The sequence below is a fragment of the Phyllobates terribilis genome, unplaced genomic scaffold (assembly GCF_046119375.1).
Source record: "Phyllobates terribilis strain yellow unplaced genomic scaffold, ASM4611937v1 Scaffold_4__5_contigs__length_816908805, whole genome shotgun sequence".
Taxonomy (NCBI): domain Eukaryota; kingdom Metazoa; phylum Chordata; class Amphibia; order Anura; family Dendrobatidae; genus Phyllobates; species Phyllobates terribilis.
In genome coordinates this window covers 181283873-181309226 of record NW_027362764.1, presented here as the reverse complement: position 1 = coordinate 181309226, position 25354 = coordinate 181283873, and positions in this window count along the sequence as shown.

The window sequence follows — 25354 nt, the reverse complement described above, 5'->3', positions numbered from 1 at the left end:
CTAATGACAACTTATTCAATATGATGTCCTAATGTTATCAAATTCTGTGTCGTACCTCTGGGTTCAAAATGTTCACTATACCCCTTAATAAAATACTTGAGGGGTATAGTTTCCAAAATGGGGTCACTTGTGGGGGAGCTCCACTGTTTAGGCACATCAGGGGCTTTCCAAACGCGACATGGTGTCCGTTAACAAATTGAATGGAAAATCGGCTCAAATTGTTAGCGGACACCATGTTGCGTTTGGAGAGCCCCTGTGTGCCTAAACAGTGGAGCTCTCCCACAAGAGACCCCATTTTGGAAACTAGACCCCCCAAGGCACCAATCTAGATGCACAGTGAGCACTTGGAACCCTCAGGTGCTTCACAAATTGATTCGTAAAAATGAAAAAGTGGAAAAAAAAATACTTTTTCATTTTACGAATCAATTTGTGAAGCACCTAGGGGTTCCAAGTTCTCACTATGCATCTAGATAGCTGCCTTGGGGAGTCTAGTTTCCAAAATTGGGTCACTTGTGGGGGGTTTCCACTGTTTAGGCACATCAGGGGCTCTCCAAACGCAACATGGCGTCCACTAATTATTCAAGCAAATTTTACAATCAAAAAGTCAAATGGCGCTCCTTCCCTTCCGAGCCCTGCCGTGCACCCAAACAGTGTTTTTTCCCCACATGTGGGGTATCTGCGTGCCCAGGGGAAATTGCACAATAAATTTTGGGGTCCATTTTTTCTTGTTACCCCTGTGAAAATAAAAAAAATTGGGTCTAAAGTAACATTTTTGTGAAAAAAGTTAAATGTTCATTTTTTTCTTCCACGTTCCAAAAATTCCTGTGAAGCACCTGAAGGGTTAATAAACTTATTGAATGTGGTTTTGAGCACCTTGAGGGGTGCAGTTTTTAGAATGGTGTCACTTTTGGGTATTTTCTGTCATAAAGACCTCTCAAAGTGACTTCAAATGTGATGTGGTCCCTAAAAAAATGGCTTTGTAAATTTTGTTGGAAAAATGAGAAATCGCTGGTCAACTTTTAACCCTTATAGCTCCCTAGCAAAATAAAATTTTGGTTCCAAAATTGTGCTGATGCAAAGTAGACATGTGAAAAATGTTATTTATTAACTCTTTTGTGTGACATATGTAGAACGAGCAAGAAAGCTTGTAAAAGAACTTCAACATGACGTTTCAAGGATGGAGCGAGACTGCCATCTACTGGCCAGAGACAGTCAAGCGGAACCAAAATATACAAGGGAAGTTGCAGAGAGGGCAGATTCAGACGCTGGACCCGATCAGGTGACTTCCAGGAAGGAGTTCAGAGAGATAAGAGGCCAGCGCGCCAAACCTGAGGGGTCTTTGGCGCCAAGCAGCAGAGAGGAGCAGACGTTCTCCCTGCGTCCTGAGAAACCCCGCGTGACAGGCCAAATCCAGAGGCCTGAGAGGTGCTCCAGCCGGGCACCGGTAAAAGAGCTCCGGATCCCTCACAGTTGTGACCCGAGTGCTGTGCCTGCTGAGGATACTAGGAACCTGATCGCGGTGCTGAGTGAGTTTGCGGAACCCGACGTCGGCCGCCGACAGACGAGGCCTGGACCCCCCTATCCAAGGCTTGAGAGACTGCCTCCAACAGCCAAGCAGAGAGGAGCTGCATACGAGAGCAGGGCCGTCACTTCCACTGCTCACCCACGGTACCGGGGACAATTGGGTTTAAGTACTCAGGTTGGTAGCGGAACGGTTGGGGCTAAAGTAGCACAACGTGATTTAATTGAATTTATCCGGAAAGAGACTCACGGCCTAGCGGGAATAACCGGTGACCCCCGCTAGGGCCAAATTCACGGTTAAAGAACTTGTGTGGTGTCTCTCATGCTTGAGGGCATCGCCTTATTTTAAGAGACTGCGCCTTATTTTAAGAGACTGCGCCTTACTTTGAGAAATTTTGTATTTTTCTGATATTTCAAACCACTGTTCATTACCCTTGTTGCTAATCCCTTGTTTCAGTATACCTGTTGTACAAAACTGTTTACAAACATCTCTGACTGTTCTCGCCTTGTGTCTCTGTGCGTTGCATTCCGGCACCTGCATTACACATATCTCTCTGATTTAAGGGCATAAAAATTCAAATTTTGAAAATTGCAAAATTTTAAAAATTTTTGGTGAATTTCCATTTTTTTCACAAATAAACGCAAGTGATATCGAAGAAATTTTACCACAATCATGAAGTACAATATGTCACGAAAAAACATTCTCAGAATCAGGGGGATCCGTTGAAGCGTTCCAGAGTAATTACCTCATAAAGTGACAGTGGTCAGAATTGTAAAAATTGGCCTGGTCATTAACGTGCAAACCACCCTCGGGGGTAAAGGGGTTAAAGTCTTGTTTATAATATTTAAATGGACAAAACCACCTGTGTATATAGTTGATACACATATTTCACGTTTACAATTCCCAAATGCCTCCAAATTCATAAGTTCCTTCAAACAGGGGTTATCCAATATCAGGGTATATTTCGAGCACGCTTTCATTCCCAGCAATCTCTTGCAGGTCCACCAAATTTTGTGTCTAAGGCTACGTCCCCACTATCAGTATTTGGTCAGTATTCGGTCAGTATTTTTTCCCAGGAGTAGTGTTGAGCCACCCCCGTAGTGTTCGAGTTCGGTTCGGTTCGTCGAACACCCGTGTGTTCGCCGAACTGTTCGTCAAACTGTTCGTCGAACACCTTCGAACACCGTTAAAACCAATGGCAGGCAAACAAAAACACATAGAAACACATAGAAAACACCTTCAAAGGTGTCCAAAAGCTGACAAACTGCTCAGAAGACACAACTAACACATGGAAAAGTGACAAGTACATATAGTCATGCGAAAAGAAAAGAGGTGGAGGAGTAAAAGGAGGGGGAGACACAGATATAGGCATGTCATGCCCTTCTAAAATCCAAAAAGTGAGAAGCCGAGACGGCCAGTCCGCTCCTGCCCGTGCCACCTCCGTGTCTCCGGGTTTGTGCCAGAGCCGCGGTGAACCCTGACGGCCAGCCCCCCTCTCCCAATACTGGTGCCTGTCTGCTGGTGGGTCGAGAGAGCACCCCTGTGGTGGAGGCAGCTCTAAGCTTTTTAATTTAAATTGTCCCTCTAATTTGAATGAATACACTTTAAATCCATTTACAAGGATCTATTGGAGGGCAAGTCTCATGCCAGCAGCCGCGTAATTCCAGCTCCAGTAGCGTCCACTAAAGCTGCTGCAGTTAAAAAGCTTTTATAAGGATCGAGCTCGGCTGTCCACCGCAAGGCATCCTAGTGCCAGTCCCAGCCCCTATGCCTTGGGGTGCCTCCTGATGCTCTTCACTAAGTATCCCGTGGTCCCGAAGCATTTCCTTTGAAAAAATTAAGTGTCCAAACTACAGGTGGTGTAGCTTGCTTAACAGCCGGGATAATCCGCTGACTAGAAGACACTGCTACTAGGCACAAAGTATTTCCTGGGCTAGATGCAGTTAAAAATTTGTAAGTAGATACTCTCGTTGGATGCTGAGAAAGCATTCCATAGAGTCTCCTGGCACGCCATATATGATTCTCTTAAAAAGCTTGGGGTAGGGGTCTAGGGGACCCTTTTATAGCCAAAATCACGGCCCTGTATCACAATACGTCACCTAGGCTGAAGATAAATGGAACTGTAGCACCGAGGGCTCGGTTGCTACAGACGTATTGCACCTCACCCAGAGGTGTGATATCTCACTCTCAGATAAGGATGGAGTGTGGATCAGGACCCGACACCTGCATGCATTACACCACATTGCCGTGGGGCAGGGCGACCAATATGCCCCTGAGATGGGCACGACAGTCCCTGTCCCTGGCTGGAGTGGGGGGAGGGAACACTGAGGAAGGGGAACCCTGCAGTGCAGGAGCAGGGAGGAAGCAGTTCCTGGGTGCATTGAGAAGGGAGTATAAAAGGTGGGCACCATCTTAGTTCAGTGCAGAGAAGTCTGAGCAGAAGTGGCAGGGAGCAGGGGCTCTGCATGAGCTCTGCTCCGGAGGCGGGCCTAGTAACAGAGGCCCAGGCCTGCAAGAGGGAGAAGGAAGGAAGAGGAGCGGAGAAGGCTCCAGGAACGAGGAATGAAGGGATCCCAGGGGTGCGGACGGGCGAGTCGCCACCGCACGCCCGAATCCACCTGCGTGGAGGGGTCAGGCCAAAGGGGGAGACCGGTCCCCGAACTAGTGGAGGCAGGAAACGACCCTCAGCTAGAAACCGGAGGCTCTGACATTTTATGTGGCGCAGCCCCTTGCTCCACCCGCTAGGAAGGCACCACATAGGGTCAGGGAAACTGGCGCCAAGTTTACCAAGAGGAGGCCCGAGGCAGCCGGACAGAAGTGTTGGTAAGAAAGGCCAGACAAAGGACACACAAAGGGGGTCCTGTGAAGCGCTCCAAAGTTATCTGGGAGTTGTCTGAGCCCCTCACCTGGTGAGCACAGTACGACGTGGGGAGCCGTTACCTGCAGACGTGGTCTGGATAATAAGAACTGTGAGTAAAGGCCCTGAACTGCATCACTGTCTCCGTGTCGTTACTGCTGCTGCCCTGCACCATCACCCCCATCCTCCGCATACACTGCCCTGTGGCTATACTCCTCCCGTGGGGAGTTATGCTACGCTCTGCTGCACCCACAACACCAGCCTTAGCGGTCTGCCCTGTAGCGGCGGTTCACTCTGACCGCAATCCACGGGTGGCGTAGTCGGACATTTAAACATCAAAACCACATAAATAGTTCCGCCACTGGTTTGACCGCCCTGAGCCACGGAACCGGATCGCCGCCACGAAGACTACAACCACCAGCATCCACCAAAAAGGGTCCGGCTCCGGGTGTCCCAAGGCCCAGGGGGTGCGTCAGAACATTTTCATCACCTTTCACAATCACCAATGGGACAAGGCAGGGATGTCCTCTGTCCCCTCTCTTATACATCCTAGTGACGGAGCACCTGCTCTCATCAATTCGCCATAACCCCAATATTAGGTGGATTGAGGTGGGAGGCACCGAGTACAAGTGCTCTCTATTTGCTGATGATGTCCTAGTATATATCACTCAATCACATATATCCATCCCTGCTGTTATGGCTGAAATAGATCACTTTGTTACATGGTAAAATTTTAAAATCAATGCAGCGAAGTCTGAGGCCCTCGATGTCTCCCTCCCTAAATCCATATAGGATTCCATCCAGTCCAACTTTCCCTTTGCCTGGCCCTCACAGGGTATCAAATACTTAGGAATTCCTATTCATAGAGACCTCTCCCATCTATGTTATCTTAATTTTGGGCCCTTTATTGAACAATTCCATACAGACCACGGTTGGCAAGTTAGAACTGTAAGATTCACTACGTGAACCACTGGTGTTTTGTGGAAAAGCACATGTACACCGCGTTCCAAATTATTATGCAAAAAGTGTTTAGGAGTGATAAGGGAAGAATTTGTTTGTTTGTCAGTTAAACTCATTGATGGTGATGTGTGTCAGGGCTCTTTATATCACTGTAAGCAATTGCAGACACCTGTGCTAATTAGTTTGGCAGGTGTGTCCAATGAAAGGCAAGACTACTTAAGAAGGCTCTCTCACATTATTAAGCAGCCTACATTTTCTGCCAAAATGGGAAAGAAAAAGGATGTGTCGGCTGCTGAGAAGCAACAAATTGTGGAGTGTTTAGGTCAAGGCATGACTACAATAAACATTGTGCGATGATCAGGATGAAGTGTCTTGGCAATCAAGAAGTATGTAGCTGATTCACAGTACACACGTGTGCGTGCTGATAAGGGCAAATTGAGGACTCTTTCCTACAGGCAATTACGTCAGGTTGAAACAGCAGCGGCAAAAAAGCCTTGTCATAGCAGCAGACAAGTTTTTGAAGCTGCTTGTGCCTCCAACGTCCCCCGAACAACAAGATGCAGGGTCCTTCAGAGGTTTGCAGCTGTGCATATGCCATCCTGTCGACCTCCTCTATCCACTTCACACAAGCAGAAACGGCTCCAGTGGGCCAAACATTACATGAAGACTGATTTCAAAACTGTTTTGTTCACGGATGAGTGCCGTGCAGCGCTCGATGGTCCAGATGAATGGAGTGGAGGATGGCTGGTTGATGGACACCCCACGCAAACACGGCTACAGCGCCAACAAGGAGGAGGTGGAGTAATGTTTTGGGCTGGAATCATGGGGAGAGAGATTGTCGGCCCCTTTAGGATCCCTGAAGGCGCTAAAGATGAACTCCATAATGTATGTGGATTTTCTCAAACAGCACTTCCTGCCATGGTTCAAGAAGAAGAACCGTGTATTTCACAGCAAGATCATTTTTCTGCATGATAATGCACCATCTCATGCTGCACATAAAACATCTGCATCTCTGGCTGATATGGGCATAAAAGGGGACAAACTTATGGTGTGACCCCCATGCTCCCCTGACCTCTACCCCATTCAGAACCTTTGGAGCATCATTAAAAGGAGTGTCTATGATGGCGGGAGGCAGTTCACATCTAAGCAACAGCTCTGGGAGGGTATTCTGTCCTCATGCAAAACAATTGAAGCAGAAACCATCCAAAACCTGACAAATTCAATGGACGAGAGAGTTCAGAAGCTCCTTTCGAACAAGGGGTCCTATGTGAAAATGTAACATCACCTAGAATAAAGTTTTGAGTTGAAAACTGTTTGATTTCAGTTTCTAACAACCTGCTAATGCTTATAATTTCAAAAATGACCATTTTTTTGGTCTTTATTAAAATGAAAAGGTTGATCGAAAAGTTTGGGGGATCTAAGAGTGTGGCAACCCAGTAGTCATGATTACTTCGAATTCTGACAATATGAGGGTCATGCTGCAGGTAGTGCAGCAAGAAGGCACTTATGTGTCTTGCGCATCTCGGAGCCCCAAAATTATTTTCCGGGCTAGATGCAGCTAAAAATTATTTTTAATTTTAAATCTGGTGAAGCTTATTATAGATGGCCTAATAGGATCAGTGCTGCACACTGCTACAAAGCCCAAATTATTTTCCAGTCAAGATACAGATAAACATGATTAGTAATTTGAATGCTTAAAACGGTTGGTAGGGTGATTTTAACCAATCATCAAGCTTTTACTCTCCCCAGGATGACACAGGGGTAGAAAAGTCGTTTCGGATCCATGATTTGTTCATCTTTATGAACGTGAGTCTGTCTACATTATCAGTGGAGAGCCGCGTGCGCTTATCTGTCAGCACACCACCAGCAGCGCTGAACACACGTTCAGACAGAACGCTGGCTGCGGGGCATGACAAGATCTCCAAGGCGTAAGTGGCTAGCTCCAGCCATTTATCCAGATTGAAAGCCCAAAAAGAGCAAGGGTCCAGTGACACAGTCGTGGCTTCAATGTTTACTTGGAGATACTCCTGTACCATCGTCTCTAGGCGTTGACTATGTGTCAGACTTCTTGTCTCCTGTGGCCTTGCAAAGGATGGGCTAAAAAAGTGGTGAAATGATTCCGCAAAATTGATGTTACCAGCAGATACTGTGGTTCTGTTACGGTTTGAGTGCTGAACACTTGACGGTCCCACGGTTGGCAAGTTGGAACTGTGAGATTCACTACGTGCACCACTGGTATTTTGTGGAAAAGCACATGTAAGATTCTGCAACAGTCTCTGCTGATACTCCTGCATGCGTGCATCCCTTTCTATGGCAGGAATAATTTCTGCAAATTTACTTTTGTACCGGGGATCTAACAGTGTGGCAACCCAGTAGTCAGGATTATTTCTAATTCTCACAATTCGAGGGTCATGTTGCAGGTAGTGCAGCAAGAAGGCACTCATGTGTGTTGCGCATCCAGGAGCACCAAGTCCCTGTTGTGTTGGTGGCGAGGTAGCAATCATGCTTCCTTCCTCTGTCCTCTCCCCCCAACCTCGCACAACAGAAATGTGATCAAGGTCTCCCTCATCTGATGAGTCTTCCATCAGTTCGTCCTCCACTTCTTCCTGGGCTCCTGCACCTTCCTCACTAGTTTGGCTGCTACCATGCGCCCTGGTAAAATCATCTCCCCCACCCTCACATGCCTGCCGCCTTGGTGCTGCCGACCGTCTGGACCTTGCAGATGTTAGCCCTTCCGCATACAAGTCCTCCTCCTCTACTTCCTCCACCTCCTCTTGTGCCACCACCTGACTCCGAATTCTGTTTAACATGTGCTCCAGCATGTAAATCACCGGAATAGTCATGCTGATAATGGCATCGTCAGCACTAAACATCTTCGTCGCCATTTCAAAACTGTGCAGAAGGGTGCATAGGTCCCTGATCTGAGACCACTCCTCCAGCGTGATTTGCCCCACCTCTGAATCTCGTTGGCCCAGGCTATACGTCAGAACGTATTGCACCAGGGCTTGTCGGTGCTGCCACAGTCGCTGCAACATGTGCAGAGTTGAATTCCACCGGGTAGGCACATCGCATTTTAGCCGGTGAAGTGGCAGGCCCAACGACTTCTGTAGAGATGTAAGTCGCTGAGCTGCGGGATGCGAACGGCGGAAGTGAGCACACAGCGACCGTGCCCTCTGCAGAAGGCCATCTAGTCTGGGATAGTGGGCTAAAAATTGCTGGACAACCAGGTTCAACACGTGAGCCATACAAGGCACGTGTGTGACATTGCCCCGGCGAAGGGCCGCACCCAGGTTTGCAGCATTGTCGCACACGGCCTTCCCTGGTTTCAGGTCCAGTGGAGACAACCATTCATGAAATTGGTTCTCCAGAGCTGACCACAACTCCTCAGCTGTGTGACTCACATTTCCCAGACATTTCAATGTAAAAACCGCCTGATGACGTTGAGCCCTACTGCCAGCATAGTAAGGAGGTGTGCAGGATCCCTTCTGCGCAGTTAGAAAGCTTGTGGCATGACCAGACAGGCTTTGGGTGCAGGTGGAAGACCGAGAGGAGGTTGAGGAGGCAGAAGCAGTGGAGGAAAAATGACATAAAGAGGATTGACGCACAACTCGTGAGGACGGCAAGACTTGGACAGCAGCCCCTTGTCCTGCTGTCACCATAGTTACCCAGTGCCCAGTCAGCGACATGTAACGCCCCTGTCCATGCCTACTCGTCCAAGTGTCTGTGGTGAAATGCACCCTGTCACACACAGAGTTTCTCAAAGAAGCGGTGATGTTGTGTGCGACATGCTGGTGGAGCGCAGGCACACCTTTCTTTGAGAAGTAGTGCCGACTGGGCATCTGGTACTGGGGCACTGCGACGGACATAAGGTCTCGAAAATCCTCTGTGTCCACCAGGCGGAAAGGCAGCATTTCTGTAGCCAAGAGCTTGCAGATGGTGAAATTCAACCTCTTAGCTTTCTCATGGCTAGGAGGAAATGGTCTTTTACTTGTCCACATCTGAGGGACCGAGGGCTGGCTATTGTGCTTAGACGGGGTTGATAAGGGTGTCCCCGGCAAACTGCCGGTCTGTGAGGAAGATGCAGGCGGACATGTTAGGTTGCCTTGATCCAAAGGTGGTGCTATCGATGTCGGACAGCGCTCAAGACCAGCTGGTGTTACCACCTCCAAAGAAAATGATGACCTGCCAATCACGCTGGCTGTTGCGGGTAAAGAGGTGGCAGGTCCACGCCCCAAAACAGGTGTGACTGCTGTCCCCCCAGTCACAGAGGATGAAGAGGCCGCGGATGCACAAGATATGGCAGACGGTGGTTGGCCCGGCCGGCTAGACCGCATTGTAGCACACTGAGCTTCCCACTGCAACTTATGCTTCATGTCCATGTGCCGGTTCATGCATGAAGTACTCAAACTATGTATTTTTTGGCCTCTACTTAGCTTTTGCTGACAAATGTTACAGATAACACGAGTTGGGTCATCTTTATCGATCTGAAAAAATGCCCAGGCTATGCAAGGCTTAGCACCCATGCGACCTGAAGAGCCACCACGACTTGTGGTGAGAGGCAGAGTTGTGTTTGTGGATGCAGTTGTTGACGTGCTTCCAGTACTACGTCTCTGTCCAGGAAGGCGCAACCTGACCTCGTCGTCACTAGCATCTTCCTCCACCTCCTCTGCTGACCTCATCTCTTGGCTGACTGTGGGTTGACAGTAAGTGGGATCTCCGACCTCATCATCATCACCCTGTGCGTTATCACACCCGTCGTCCTCAGAGCCAACCTGTTCCTGCCCTGACAAAAAACTAAAGTTGTCGCTCCAATCAGGTATTTGAGTCTTATCATCGTCTTCCTCATTGTCTCCACCAACAGGAGTTACAGTTTGGGAATGAGGGTCTACATTATGGTCAGAACCTTCTGCGTCTAGTCCTGGATCCGACTCATAAAGATTCTGGGCATCAGTGCAGATCATTTCCTCGTCTGGATTCACAGAAGCGCTGGAGTCGACCTCTGATTCCCAGGCTATAGTATGAGTAAACAGCTCTGCAGACTCAACCATCTGTTCTACCTCATACTCAGACGGGCAGCTGGAGATTTGGGAGCTGTGAGGAAGCAAGTGCGATTTGGGTGACACCTTTGAGGACTGGAGTATTTGTGATGTTGAAGTTGATGTGGAGGAGAGCCCACTTAAAGGAGCAATTGATATCTGTTGAAGCACCTGCTGTTTTTGTGCCTCATCTGGAATTTGTAGCGATTGGCGTGGCCGTAAGAAAGGGATCTTATCACATTGTCCGCTAAAAGAAGTAGACATTTTAGTTTGGCTGGAAGATGGTCTTTCTTCTGCACCTACCCCACGGACACAACCTTTTTTCCCCTTCCCAACACGCCTATTCCCCTTTCCACCAGCAGCAGGCCTTTTTCCACTCATTTTGGTGGTTAACTAATTCACAACTCTGGAGTTGTTTGCACAAAAAAACAATGGATGGTAACCGAGCAGAGCTGAGTGGCCAAACTGTGGTATTAGGCCAAAACTATTGGCTGGGTTAGATGCAGAAAAAAATTATTTTTAATTTGCAACCTGATGGAGGTCAGTATAGATGGACTAATAGACCAAGTCCCACACACCGCTAGAAGCCCAAATATTTTTTCAGAGCTAGATGCAGAAAATTTTTTTATTCAATTTGCAACCTGATGGAGGTCAGTATAGATGGACTAATAGACCAAGTCCCACACACTGCTAGAAGCCCAAATATTTTTTCAGTGCTAGATGCAGAAAAAAATTATTTTTAATTTGCAACCTGATGGAGATCAGTATAGATGGACTAATAGACCATGTCCCACACACCGCTAGAAGCCCAAATATTTTTTCAGAGCTAGATGCAGAAAAAAATTATTTTTAATTTGCAACCTGATGGAGGTCAGTATAGATGGACTAATAGACCAAGTCCTACACACCGCTAGAAGCCCAAATATTTTTTCAGAGCTAGATGCAGAAAAAAATTATATTCAATTTGCAACCTGATGGAGGTCAGTATAGATGGACTAATAAACCAAGTCCCACACACCGCTAGAAGCCCAAATATTTTTTCAGAGCTAGATGCAGAAAAAAATTATTTTTAATTTGCAACCTGATGGAGGTCAGTATAGATGGACTAATAGACCAAGTCCCACACACCGCTAGAAGTCCAAATATTTTTTCAGAGCTAGATGCAGAAAAAAATTATATTCAATTTGCAACCTGCTGGACGTCAGTATAGAAGGACTAATAGAACAAGTCCCACACACTGCTAGAAGCCCAAATATTTTTTCAGAGCTAAATGAAGAAAAAAATTATTTTTAATTTGCAATCTGATGGAGGTCAGTATAGATGGACTAATAGACCAAGTCCCACACACTGCTAGAAGCCCAAATATTTTTTCAGAGCTAGATGCAGAAAAAAATTATTTTTAATTTGCAACCTGATGGAGGTCAGTATAGATGGACTAATAGACCAAGTCCCACACACCGTTAGAAGCCCAAATATTTTTTCAGAGCTAGATGCAGAAATTTTTTTTATTCAATTTGCAACCTGATGGAGGTCAGTATAGATGGACTAATAGACCAAGTCCCACACACTGCTAGAAGCCCAAATATTTTTTCAGAGCTAGATGCAGAAAAAAATTATTTTTAATTTGCAACCTGATGGAGGTCAGTATAGATGGACTAATAGACCAAGTCCCACACACTGCTAGAAGCCCAAATATTTTTTCAGAGCTAGATGCAGAAAAAAATTATTTTTAATTTGCAACCTGATGGAGGTCAGTATAGATGGACTATTAGAACAAGTCCCACACGCTGCTAGAAGCCCAAATATTTTTTCAGAGATAAATGAAGAAAAAAATTATTTTTAATTTGCAACCTGATGGAGGTCAGTATAGATGGACTAATAGAACAAGTCCCACACGCTGCTAGAAGCCCAAATATTTTTTCAGAGATAAATGAAGAAAAAAATTATTTTTAATTTGCAACCTGATGGAGGTCAGTATAGATGGACTAATAGACCAAGTCCCACACACTGCTAGAAGCCCAAATATTTTTTCAGAGCTAGATGCAGAAAAAAATTATTTTTAATTTGCAACCTGATGGAGGTCAGTATAGATGGACTAATAGACCAAGTCCCACACACCGCTAGAAGCCCAAATATTTTTTCAGAGCTAGATGCAGAAAAAAATTATATTCAATTTGCAACCTGCTGGAGGTCAGTATAGAAGGACTAATAGAACAAGTCCCACACACTGCTAGAAGCCCAAATATTTTTTCAGAGCTAAATGAAGAAAAAAATTATTTTTAATTTGCAACCTGATGGAGGTCAGTATAGATGGACTAATAGACCAAGTCCCACACACTGCTAGAAGCCCAAAATATTTTTTCAGAGCTAGATGCAGAAAAAAATTATATTCAGTTTGCAACCTGATGGAGGTCAGTATAGATGGACTAATAGAATGATGCTATGCCCAAAAGATTTTACTTCACTAGGTGCAGTAAAAAAATTGGTATTCTATACACAGGTGGTATATCTTGCAACACAGATAGGCTACTCCACTGACTAACACACTCTGCAATAGGCCAAAAAGGATTAGCTTTGCTAGATTCAGCCAAATGCTGTGAAAAAAACTTGCACAGCACTGGCACAGACCTGCCTGGCAAAAACTGATAGGAACTGATGTAACCTAGTCCTGAAAAGGACTCCAATTACAATTAGTCTTTACTCCCACAATCTATCTATTTAAGAGCACAGACCTGCCTGATAAAAGTCGTAGGAAATGCTGTAACCTAGTCCTTAAAAGGACTGCAATCACAACTATTCCCTACTCCCAAGCTATCTGTATATTTGTGCGAAAATTGGCTTGAAATTAACAAGGTATAGCGCACACAGCAACAGCGGTGCCGTCTAACACGCAGCTGCAGCAGTGAGAAAATGGTGGCGACGGGGAAAATGGCTTGGTCTTATAGGGCAAGGACATGTGACATACACTGCCAATCACACATGCCCTTGCTTGTGTGAAAAAAAGCACTTCGCTCCATGTGTGCGCTGCTGATAGGCTGACAGATTGCACCTCCCCACTGCAAATGCGGGAAAGAGAAAAAAAAATGGAGATCTTCATTGTTCCTGCAGAGATCCATCCCCTGCCCCTCCCCCCGCCCCGCTGTACACTCAAACTGCGTATTAACATTAATTTTCATCATTACTGAGAAAAAATCCAGTTATGATTTTGGTGCACGAACAGTTATCGAACATAACCTCGAACAGCCGAATTTTTCTCAAATTGTTCGTGTTCGCCGACCGGCTCGAACACCGCCCAAAACAGCTCGAATTTGAGATTGGCGAACAGTTCGAGTAGAACAACGCTCATCTCTACCCAGGAGTATGAGCCAAAAAACAGGAGTGGGTGATAAATGCAGAATTGGTGCACTTGTTTCTATTATACCTTTTCTCTGATTGTTCCTCACCTTTTTTTGGCTCCCACTCCTGATAAAAAATACTGACCGAATATTGACCAAATACTGATAGTGGGGCCGTAGCCTAAGGAAAAAAAGTAGGAAACCACCTTGAGTTACCTTTGAACTTATGAGATTTCAAAAGTTTTAATTTCCTCCTAAGTACTTCAGTACTGATTCCCCAGCCTCACACATCCCTTCCAAAGCCCATCCTCTGAAGTGCTGGAATTGAGAAGCTAGAAAATATCCCCAAATATGTGGCAATGCTAGTCCCCCGTGATCCTTGTGTAACTGCAGTTTCTCCAATTTAATTCTGGGAATACCCCTTTTCCATACCAAGTCCATGAAAATGTTGTGCATTCTGCAAAACCATTATTTGGGAATCCACACTTAGGAGTTATAAAGAATGTATGGCACGCATGGCATAAGACACATTTTGATTCGATTCATTCTAACTAATGCTGACAATGGTAGTTTCCCTCAAGAGTTAACTTTACTCTTAATCTTAATTACAATGGTATACATTTTTAATATGTATTTATTTATATTTTTATTATATAAACAGTACAGACCAAAAGTTTGGACACACCTTCTCATTTAAAGATTTTTCTTTATTTTCAAGACTTTGAAAACTGTAAATTCACACTGAAGGCATCAAAACTATGAATTAAGACATGTGGAATTATATACTTAACAAAAAAAGTGTGAAACAACTGAAAATATGTCTTATATTCTAGTTTCTTCAAAGTAGCCACCTTTTGCTTTGATGACTGCTTTGCACACTCTTGGCATTCTCTTAATGAGCTTCAAGAGGTAGTCACCGGAAATGGTTTTCACTTCACAGGTGTGCCCTGTCAGGTTTAATAAGTGGGATTTCTTGCCTTATAAATGGGGTTGGGACCACCAGGTGTGTTGTGCAGAAGTCAGGTGGATACACAGCTGATAGTCCTACTGAATAGACTGTTAGAATTTGTATTATGGCAAGAAAAAAGCAGCTAAGTAAAGAAAAACGAGTGGCCATCAATACTTTAAGAAATGAAGGTCAGTCAGTCCGAAAAATTGGGCAAACTTTGAATGTGTCCCCAAGTGCAGTTGCAAAAACCATCAAGCGCTACAAAGAAACTGGCTCACATGAGGACCGCCCCAGGAAAGGGAGACCAAGAGTCACCTCTGCTTCTGAGGATAAGTTTATCCAAGTCACCAGCCTCAGAAATCGCAGGTTAACAGCAGCTCAGATTAGAGACCAGGTCAATGCCACACAGAGTTCTAGCAGCAGACACATCTCTACAACAACTGTTAAGAGGAGACTTTGTGCAGCAGGCCTTTATGGTAAAATAGCTGCTAGGAAACCACTGCTAAGGACAGGCAACAAGCAGAAGAGACTTGTTTGGGCTAAAGAACACAAGGAATGGACATTAGACCAGTGGAAATCTGTGCTTTGGTCTGATGAGTCCAAATTTGAGATCATTGGTTCAAACCACCGTGTCTTTGTGTGACGCAGAAAAGGTGAACGGATGGACTCTACATGCCTGGTTCCCACCGTGAAGCATGGATGAGGAGGTGTGATGTGTGGGGGTGCTTTGCTGGTGACACTGTTGGGGATTTATTCAAAATTGAGCTGGACCGCAGAGTGAAGGCAAAAGGGCCAACAAGTGCTAAGCATCTCTGGGAACTCCTTCAAGATTGGTGGAAGACCATTTCCGGTGACTACCTCTTGAAGCTCATCAAGAGAATGCAAAGAGTGTGCAAAGCAGTCATCAAAGCAAAAGGTGGCTACTTTGAATATAAAACATATTTTCAGTTGTTTCACACTTTTTTGATAAGTATATAATTACACATGTGTCAATTCATAGTTTTGATGCCTTCAGTGTGAATGTACAATTTTCATGGACATGAAAATACAGAAAAATCTTTAAATGAAAAGGTGTGTCCAAACTTTTGGTCTGTACTATATATATATATATATATATATATATATTTTTTTTTTTTATTTATATTTAAATTTAAATTCCTAAACCACTGGAGTAATTGAAGTATATTCAAGAGCCAAGGTGTCCCTGTTGTCCTAAGGGAATATAGCGGACTTCGCCCAGTTAATATTCAGACCCGAGAATAATCCAGATCTCTCGATAATTTTCATAACGACAGGGAGTGAAGTATCCTACCCGCCTAATTAAAGCCATCTATCCCAGGGTGCTTCCAGATAATGTAGGCTAAGAGTTCAATCACTAAAGCAAAAAGTAGTGTTGGCAGACAACATCCCTGTCTTTTCCCCCTATGCAGCTCCAAGCTATCAGAAATATTTCAATTAGCCTTTATTCTAGGTATTGGGGCCTTATAAAAGTAACTTTACCCATTAGTGAAATCAGGGCCAAAGCCCAACTCTTCAGACACCATCCACAGATATCCCTACTCCACTCTATCACTTAGTGCATCTAAGGAAACAATAGCTCTGTGTCCCGGGTCTACCTGAGGCTCTTGTATATTTAGGAATCACCTACGTACGTTAAGTGCTGTAGACTTAGAGGACAAAATGCCAATCTGATCAGAATATATTATTAAGGTTATGACAGCTAACAATCGCCCAGTAGTTTCTCATTTCTTGTAATACTGTTGCTTTAAAAAAATATGCTTATCAGGTTGTTCTACAGAATATGCGTTTAAATGTTTTTGGGCCTACTTCCATCTCAATGAATTTTCAAGGCATTAATTTTGGATGTATGCCATTTCTGTCACTCGTACCTTGACCTCCAATTCCAATCCCTTTTTCCATGAATTATCCTTTATTATATTTATCTCATTAATTATTTATCCCCTCAAACAAGCCTTCATTGCATCCGAAAATACATTACTAGGCGCTGACCTCACATTAGTGTCAAACAATTCCACTAACTTTTCCTTAATGCTAGTACAATTGATAAGTTTAAGCAAGAATAAGTTTTGTTTCCAGCTCAGAGAGTGCTTAGCCCTATATAAGTCTACCTGCACCTGAAATGATAAAGGTGAGTAATCTGATAAGGATAGGGTGGAGTATTCAATATTTAATACAAAAGTTACCATGAGAGAGTTGCAAAGAACCAAGCCAATTCTTGAGAGAGATTGGAATGTCGCAGAGGTACATGAGAAGGTCTTTGACAATGGGAACTTTTCCCTTTATATACTGTATCTATTATACTCAATTCACTAATAAGCCAGCAAAAAGGGAAACAAAGTGTCAGCACCCCCAGGGAACCTATCCTTACCAGGGTTACAAGTATTATTGAAGTCGCCCATAAAGATATGTCTGGCAATTTAAATTGTTTACCCAGAATTCTCTGGGTAAATTACTATGATAATACATTCAAAATGAAATATCGTACAGTACACTCCAACAAACCTCCCCTCGTCACCTTTAAAGGACTTCAAATGAGTCAATGTATTTAAAGGAAATATTCTTATGTACTAAAAGACTGACCCCTCTTGAATAGCTAGAGTATACAGAATGCAGGCTATATCAAATTCAAGATCTGTGTAGCATATTAATCGATTCATTTGACATGTGTGTTTCTTAGAGGCCTATGATCGTGGGATTAGCTTTCCTAATATACTCAAAAATTGAGAGTCTCTTAGAACTATCTCTCAATCTCCGTATATTCCAAGAAATTAATTTTACCATTAAACCCATCTTTTAAAAAACACAAGATAAGTGAATAACGTTAACATTGCAATAATTACCATTATCTGCTTTGTAGATTACCCAGAAACTAGTACATTTGCACACCAAAAGAACCTTTCCCCTTACCCCGCCCCAAACCATTTCAATTGCCGAAGAAAATGTAATCCTGTCCTTAAGGACATAAGGGATAGGGCACAAAACACAACCTAACCATATACCGTATACGCTCTTATTATAGAACTCAGTGTGAAAGTGTCTCTAGGTCAGAGCTCAAACCAATACTGGGAGAAATCACTGATCCATTACTCAAGAAGAATTCAGTCACCCAGAGAAGTCAGAATTACAACTGATTAGCACCTTGGTCCATTATATTCTGAGACCAAGTAAGACCTATGTAAGCTTCAAGCCCTCTCGGTCCTTACCTCCTGCTGGATCTGGCATCCGTGGGTGTCAAGCCATCTCGCGGCATCTTTAGGAGACTCAAAGAATTACGTTGAGCCAAGGGCCACCACCCTTAGTTTAGTGGGATAAATCATAGAGCATTGCAAACCCAGCATTCTCATTCTCTGTTTGATGTCTAGGAACATAGAACACCTGCGCTGGACCTCCACAGAGAAATGAGGTAAGATAGAGATTTTTCAGCAACAAAGGAGTAAGAGTCTCTTTACCAAAAGTATCGAGTAGCTATTTTTAAAAAAAAAACTGTTAGGGTCCTGCACCGCCACTTTTTCTGGCACCCCAACTAGCCTGATGTTATTGCATCATAGACGATTCTCCAGGTCATCTGCCTTAACAAATAGTGCCATCACAGCTTGAGCATGATTCTGTACATCTATGCGGACAAAGAGAAAAGCATCCTCCAGCTCATTAACTCTACCTTCAACTGTCGCTATCCATTCCTCTCCTTTCTGAACATCATGTTGGATTATGGATGTGGTTTTCTATATAAATCCCAGCTTGCCTGCCAGTGTAGTGAGGGTGGCATTACATTTATTAACCACAGTGAGGACATCCATCAATGAAGGATCAATGAAGAGGACAGCTTTGTGGGATACATTTTCAAGAGTCCCTTTGTTCCCCATAGTGGATTGTTACATCCCGAGGGGGCTCAGGGTAGGGGAGGCTATTTCAGGAGATCCCTCATCATCCTCCTCTTGTATTAAAGCTGAATATCGTGAGCCTATTGGGAACATTCTCAGAGACCCCTGCAGGTTTGTTCCAGATTTTTGGCTCCTGGGGGATGTAGTATGTGCTTTATTTGCATACTGCTCCAGCCTGGCTCCTACATCATACCCAATGTCTCTGCCTCTTCTCGCAGGATGCGCAGGCGCCATTATGAGAGCTTACCTGCTAATCGCCACCTTCCTTTCCCAGCTTTTTGCTGGACATCATGGCTTCTCAGTAAACCAGGTCCTGGATACCAGGCACCAGGTGACCCCCCAGGAGCTTCCAGAACTCCAGATGTATTCTTATATATTTACTGATGCCAACCACAGGCATGAGCACTAAGCCACACTAGGACTCAGAGGTTGACAACACACTTCCGCCTGCTCATAGTCGATGGGATACAAGGTTCCCTGTCATGATTGTACAGCCAGCAGAAGACCGCTCCAGCATTACCCCAGAATCGGGGGTAAGTATAACTGCCACCTGGCACACTCCTGTTCATCTTGACCCCACCACACCACTGCAGCAGGATTGCGTGGACATGGTTGCCGGCATCTCCACCACGCGCCTCAGTCATGGAGGTCGAAGATCTCACCAGGGCCATTATCAGGAGACTACTTGACTTTTCCACAGTGCCAGCACAAACCCACACTCTCAGCCTTTTAGAGTGGGCTTTATGACCATTAAACACCGGATATCAGGCAGGATATTATAAAGGATATTAAAAGCTCTGCTCACACGTCCGTTCAGTCCAAGAGCATAACCAGGCAAACCTCCCTGTTAGGGGAACCTTAGTGTACATGTAACATTTAACATCCCAAGTCTGTTTGGTACTCCTGCCATACTGTTCTCAATCACAATGGCAACTGAAAGCCAAAAAAAAGACACCGAGTTTCCTCTGAAAATATCCTTTCAGGATATTCCTGGGGATGGGACACTTGGTTTACCTATGGGAGCTAATGGAAAAAATACTCTTGTATAAAGTGTCCCTGGTCACAGAGGAACGGTGTCACCAATAGTGATGAGCGAGCACTAAAATGCTCGGGTGCTCATTGCTTGGGTCAAGCAAATCGTAATGCTCGGGTGCTCAAACCGAGCAATGAACCCAATGTAAGTCAATGGGAAACTGAAGCATTTTTCTGGCCGCCCCCTGGAGGTCTGGAGGGGGCCTAAAAATTGTACAAATCGATGGAAACAATGCTCAAATGATATGGGGAAGACTCCTGGAAGCATCTCAGACTCCCAAGGCACTGCTGTGAATGATGTTGTCAGAGTATTACGCCACTTTTACGGAGTCACAATAAAAAGTTCAAAAATGAAGCCAAAATGGATTTTCCCGAAAAAAAATGTTAAGGAACATTCTTTCCAGGGTAATGACTTGTATATAAGGTAAAATAAATAACCAAAAACAAAAATGCTCCTCCACACTTTTGGCTATGTTCACACATAGCATTTTGTATGCGTTTTTGCACTTTTGCATTGCTTTCAACCAGTGGCATCCCGCCAATGGCGGCAGGCCACACGACTGCTATGGGGCACGTGAGCTTGGGGGGCCCCATAGCAGTCGTCTGCACTATGTACCCCCCCATCGGGTCCCCCTCCCGCACCCAGGCAAGTGGCGGGGCCCTGAGCAGGCGGGGGGGGCTTACTCACCGTCGGGCATCCCGGCGCGCTATGCCTGCTCAGGGCCCCGGCCGGCACAATACTTACCTCTTCCTGTGCCCTAGACGCTAGAATGTATGGGCTCCTTCCAGGTATAATGTCATTTCCTGGGGCGTGTTCTAGTTCAGCACCAGATGCCAGAGTCTCATGCAGAGACAGAGCTGCCGGTGAAGCTGCAGGAGGAGGTCAGTATCCTAAGCTGAGAAACAGGAGATTGTTCTATTAATTGCTGGTCTGATGTCTTTTCTTCTTATTGTTTTTGGGGTGAGGGGGCTTGATACTTGGGAGTTAGGGATTTCGGGGGTTAATGCTGGATGGCAGTCTGGTGGGGTTAATTAATGCTTATGGAGATCTTAGGGGGCTCTGGGGAATAATGCAGGGATAATTCATGCTTGTGGGGGCCCTAAGGGGATGCTGCGGACTTGTGAGGGCTCTGGGGGGGATGCTGCGGGCTTGTGGGGGCCCTAAGGGGGATGCTGAGGGCTTGTGAGGGCTCTGGGGGGGATGCTGCGGGCTTGTGGGGGCCCTAAGGGGGATTCTGTGGGCTTGTGGGGGCTCTGGGGGGGATGCTGCGAGCTTGTGGGGCCCTGGAGGGGACGCTGTGGGCTTGTGGGTGCTCTGGGGGGATGCTGCGGGCTTGTGGGGGCCCTGGGGGGGATTCTGCATGCTTGTGGGGGCCCTGGGGGGGATGCTGTGGGCTTGTGGGGCCCTGTGGGGTGATGCTGTGGGCTTGTGGGGCCCTGGGGAGGATGCTGTGGGCTTGTGGCGGGCCCATGGGGGGATATTGCAGGCTTGTGGGTGCTATGGGGGGGATGCAGCGGGCTTGTGGGGTCCTGGGGGGATGCAGCAGGCTTGTGGGACCCTGGGGGGGATGCTGTGGGCTTGTGGGGGCCCTTGGGAGGATGCTGCGGGCTTGTGGGTGCTCGGGGGGGATGCTGCGGGCTTGTGGGGGCTTGGGGGGAATGCAGCGGGCTTCTGGGGGCCCCGGGGAGATGCAGTGGGCTTGTGGGGGCTCTGTGTGGGGCCCAGGAGGCATGGGGAATTACATGGGGTCCAGCCTGCATATGGCATTACATGGGGCCCTGCCTGCATAAGGCATTACATGGGGACCAGGCAGTATTCTCTATGGTGCATTATATGGGATCCAGTATTTTGTATGGAGCATTATAAGGGGCTCATAAGACTGTATGGAGGACTATGTAGTGCCCATAATATTGTATGTGTTACGGGTCTGGGTGGTGGAACCTCTGTGCCGCCGTGCAAGGAGGGACCCAGAGGGGCATAACTAAGTATCAACTCAGACCGACCCTGGTCGTACGGCAGCTAACGACTTCGTGACCAGGGAGGAACCGAGCAGAGGGACCAGGTGCTACTCTGGGGACGACCTTGTTAGAGAGCAGGTGGCTCCCACGGGTCAGATGACTGGAACTGACCAGTATAGCGGAGGGGCACAACAAGCAGGCAGAAGTCTCTGGGTTAGTAGATGGGTGGTCACGGCACATGACGGCAGAGCAGGCAGAAGTCTCTAGGTTAGCAGACGGGTGGTCACGGCTAGTGTTGAGCCACCCCCGTAGTGTTCGAGTTCGGTTCGGTTCGTCGAACACCCGTGTGTTTGCCGAACTGTTCGTCGAACTGTTCGTCGAACACCTTCGAACACCGTTAAAACCAATGGCAGGCAAACAAAAACACATAGAAACACATAGAAAACACTTTCAAAGGTGTCCAAAAGCTGACAAACTGCTCAGAAGACACAACTAACACATGGAAAAGTGACAAGTACATATAGTCATGCGAAAAGAAAAGAGGTGGAGGAGTAAAAGGAGGGGGAGACACAGATATAGGCATGTCATGCCCTTCTAAAATCCAAAAAGTCAGAAGCCGACACGTTCAGTCCGCTCCTGCCCTTGCCACCTCCGTGTCGCCGGGTTTGTGCCAGAGCCGCGGTGAACCCTGACGGCCAGCCCCCCTCTCCCAATACTGGTGCCTGTCCGCTGGTGGGTCGAGCGAGCCCCCCTGTGGTGGAGGCATCTCTAAGCTTTTTAATTTAAATTGTCTCTCTAATTTGAATGAATACACTTTAAATCCATTTACAAGGATCTATTGAAGGGCAAGTCTCATGCCAGCAGCCGCGTAATTCCAGCTCCAGTAGCGTCCACTAAAGCTGCTGCAGTTAAAAAGCTTTTATAAGGATCGAGCTCGGCTGTCCACCGCAAGGCATCCTACTGCCAGTCCCAGCCTCTATGCCTTGGGGTGCCTCCTGATGCTCTTCACTGAGTATCCCGTGGTCCCGAAGCATTTCCTTTGAAAAAATTAAGTGTCCAAACTACAGGTGGTGTAGCTTGCTTAACAGCCGGGATAATCCGCTGACTAGCAGACACTGCTACTAGGCACAAAGTATTTCCTGGGCTAGATGCAGTTAAAAATTTGTAATTAGATACTCTCGTTGGATGCTGAGAAAGCATTCCATAGAGTCTCCTGGCACACCATATATGATTCTCTTAAAAAGCTTGGGGTAGGGGTCTAGGGGACCCTTTTATAGCCAAAATCACGGCCCTGTATCGCAATACGTCACCTAGGCTGAAGATAAATGGAACTGTAGAACCCTGAGGGCTCGGTTGCTACAGAGGTATTGCACCTCACCCAGAGGTGTGATATCTCACTCTCAGGTAAGGATGGAGTGTGGATCAGGACCCGACACCTGCATGCATTACACCACATTGCCGTGGGGCAGGGCGACCAATATGCCCCTGAGGTGGGCACGACAGTCCCTGTCCCTGGCTGGAGTGGGGGGAGGGAACACTGAGGAAGGGGAACCCTGTAGTGCAGGAGCAGGGAGGAAGCAGTTCCTGGGTGCATTGAGAAGGGAGTATAAAAGGTGGGCACCATCTTAGTTCAGTGCAGAGAAGTCTGAGCAGAAGAGGCAGGGAGCAGGGGCTCTGCATGAGCTCTGCTCCGGAGGCGGGCCTAGTAACAGAGGCCCAGGCCTGGAAGAGGGAGAAGGAAGGAAGAGGAGCGGAGAAGGCTCCAGGAACGAGGAACGAAGGGATCCCAGGGGTGCGGACGGGCGAGTCGCCACCGCACGCCCGAATCCACCTGCATGGAGGGGTCAGGCCAAAGGGGGAGACCGGTCCCCGAAACTAGTGGAGGCAGGAAACGACCCTCAGCTAGAAACCGGAGGCTGTGACATTTTATGTGGCGCAGCCCCTCGCTACACCCGCTAGGAAGGCACCACATAGGGTCAGGGAAACTGGCGCCAAGTTTACCAAGAGGAGGCCCGAGGCAGCCGGACAGAAGGGTTGGTAAGAAAGGCCAGACAAAGGACACACAAAGGGAGTCCTGTGAAGCGCTCCAAAGTTATCTGGGAGTTGTCTGAGCCCCTCACCTGGTGAGCACAGTACGACGTGGGCAGCCGTTACCTGCAGACGTGGTCTGGATAATAAGAACTGTGAGTAAAGGCCCTGGACTGCATCACTGACTCCGTGTCGTTACTGCTGCTGCCCTGCACCATCACCCCCATCCTCCGCATACACTGCCCTGAGGCTATACTCCTCCCTTGGGGAGTTATGCTACGCTCTGCTGCACCCACAACACCAGCCTCATAGGTGTGCCCTGCAGCGGCGGTTCACTCTGACCGCAATCCACGGGTGGCGTAGTCGGACATTTAAACATCAAAACCACATAAATAGTTCCGCCACTGGTTTGACCACCCTGAGCCACGGAACCGGGTCGCCGCCACGAAGACTACAACCACCAGCATCCACCAAAAAGGGTCCGGCTCCGGGTGTCCCAAGGCCCAGGGGGTGCATCAGAACATTTTCATCACCTTTCACAATCACCAATGGGACAAGGCAGGGATGTCCTCTGTAGAGATGAGCGTTGTTCTACTCGAACTGTTCGCCAATCTCAAATTCGAGCTGTTTTGGGCGGTGTTCGAGCCGTTCGGCGAACACGAACAATTTGAGAAAAATTCGGCTGTTCGAGGTTATGTTCGATAACTGTTCGTGCACCAAAATCATAACTGGATTTTTTCTCAGTAATGATGAAAATTAATGTTAATACGCAGTTTGAGTGTACAGCGGGGTGGGGGGAGGGGCAGGGGATGGATCTCTGCAGGAACAATGAAGATCTCCATTTTTTTTTCTCTTTCCCGCATTTGCAGTGGGGAGGTGCAATCTGTCAGCCTATCAGCAGCGCACACACGGAGCGAAGTGCTTTTTTTCACACAAGCAAGGGCATGTGTCATTGGCAGTGTATGTCACATGTCCTTGCCCTATAAGACCAAGCCATTTTCCCCGTCGCCACAATTTTCTCACTGCTGCAGCTGCGTGTTAGACGGCACCGCTGTTGCTGTGTGCGCTATACCTTGTTAATTTCAAGCCAATTTTCGCACAAATATACAGATAGCTTGGGAGTAGGGAATAGTTGTGATTGCAGTCCTTTCAAGGACTAGGTTACAGCATTTCCTACGACTTTTATCAGGGAGGTCTGTGCTCTTAAATAGATAGGTTGTGGGAGTAAAGACTAATTGTAATTGGAGTCCTTTTCAGGACTAGGTTACATGAGTTCCTATCAGTTTTTGCCAGGCAGGTCTGTGCCAGTGCTGTGCAAGTTTTTTTCACAGCATTTGGCTGAATCTAGCAAAGCTAATCCTTTTTGGCCTATTGCAGAGTGTGTTAGTCAGTGGAGTAGCCTATCTGTGTTGCAAGATATAACACCTGTGTATAGAATACCAATTTTTTTTTACTGCACCTAGTGAAGTAAAATCTTTTGGGCATAGCATCATTCTATTAGTCCATCTATACTGACCTCCATCAGGTTGCAAACTGAATATAATTTTTTTCTGCATCTAGCTCTGAAAAAATATTTGGGCTTCTAGCAGTGTGTGGGACTTAGTCTATTAGTCCATCTATACTGACCTCCATCAGGATGCAAATTAAAAATAATTTTTTTCTTCATTTAGCTCTGAAAAAATATTTGGGCTTCTAGCAGTGTGTGGGACTTGTTCTATTAGTCCTTCTATACTGACCTCCAGCAGGTTGCAAATTGAATATAATTTTTTTCTGC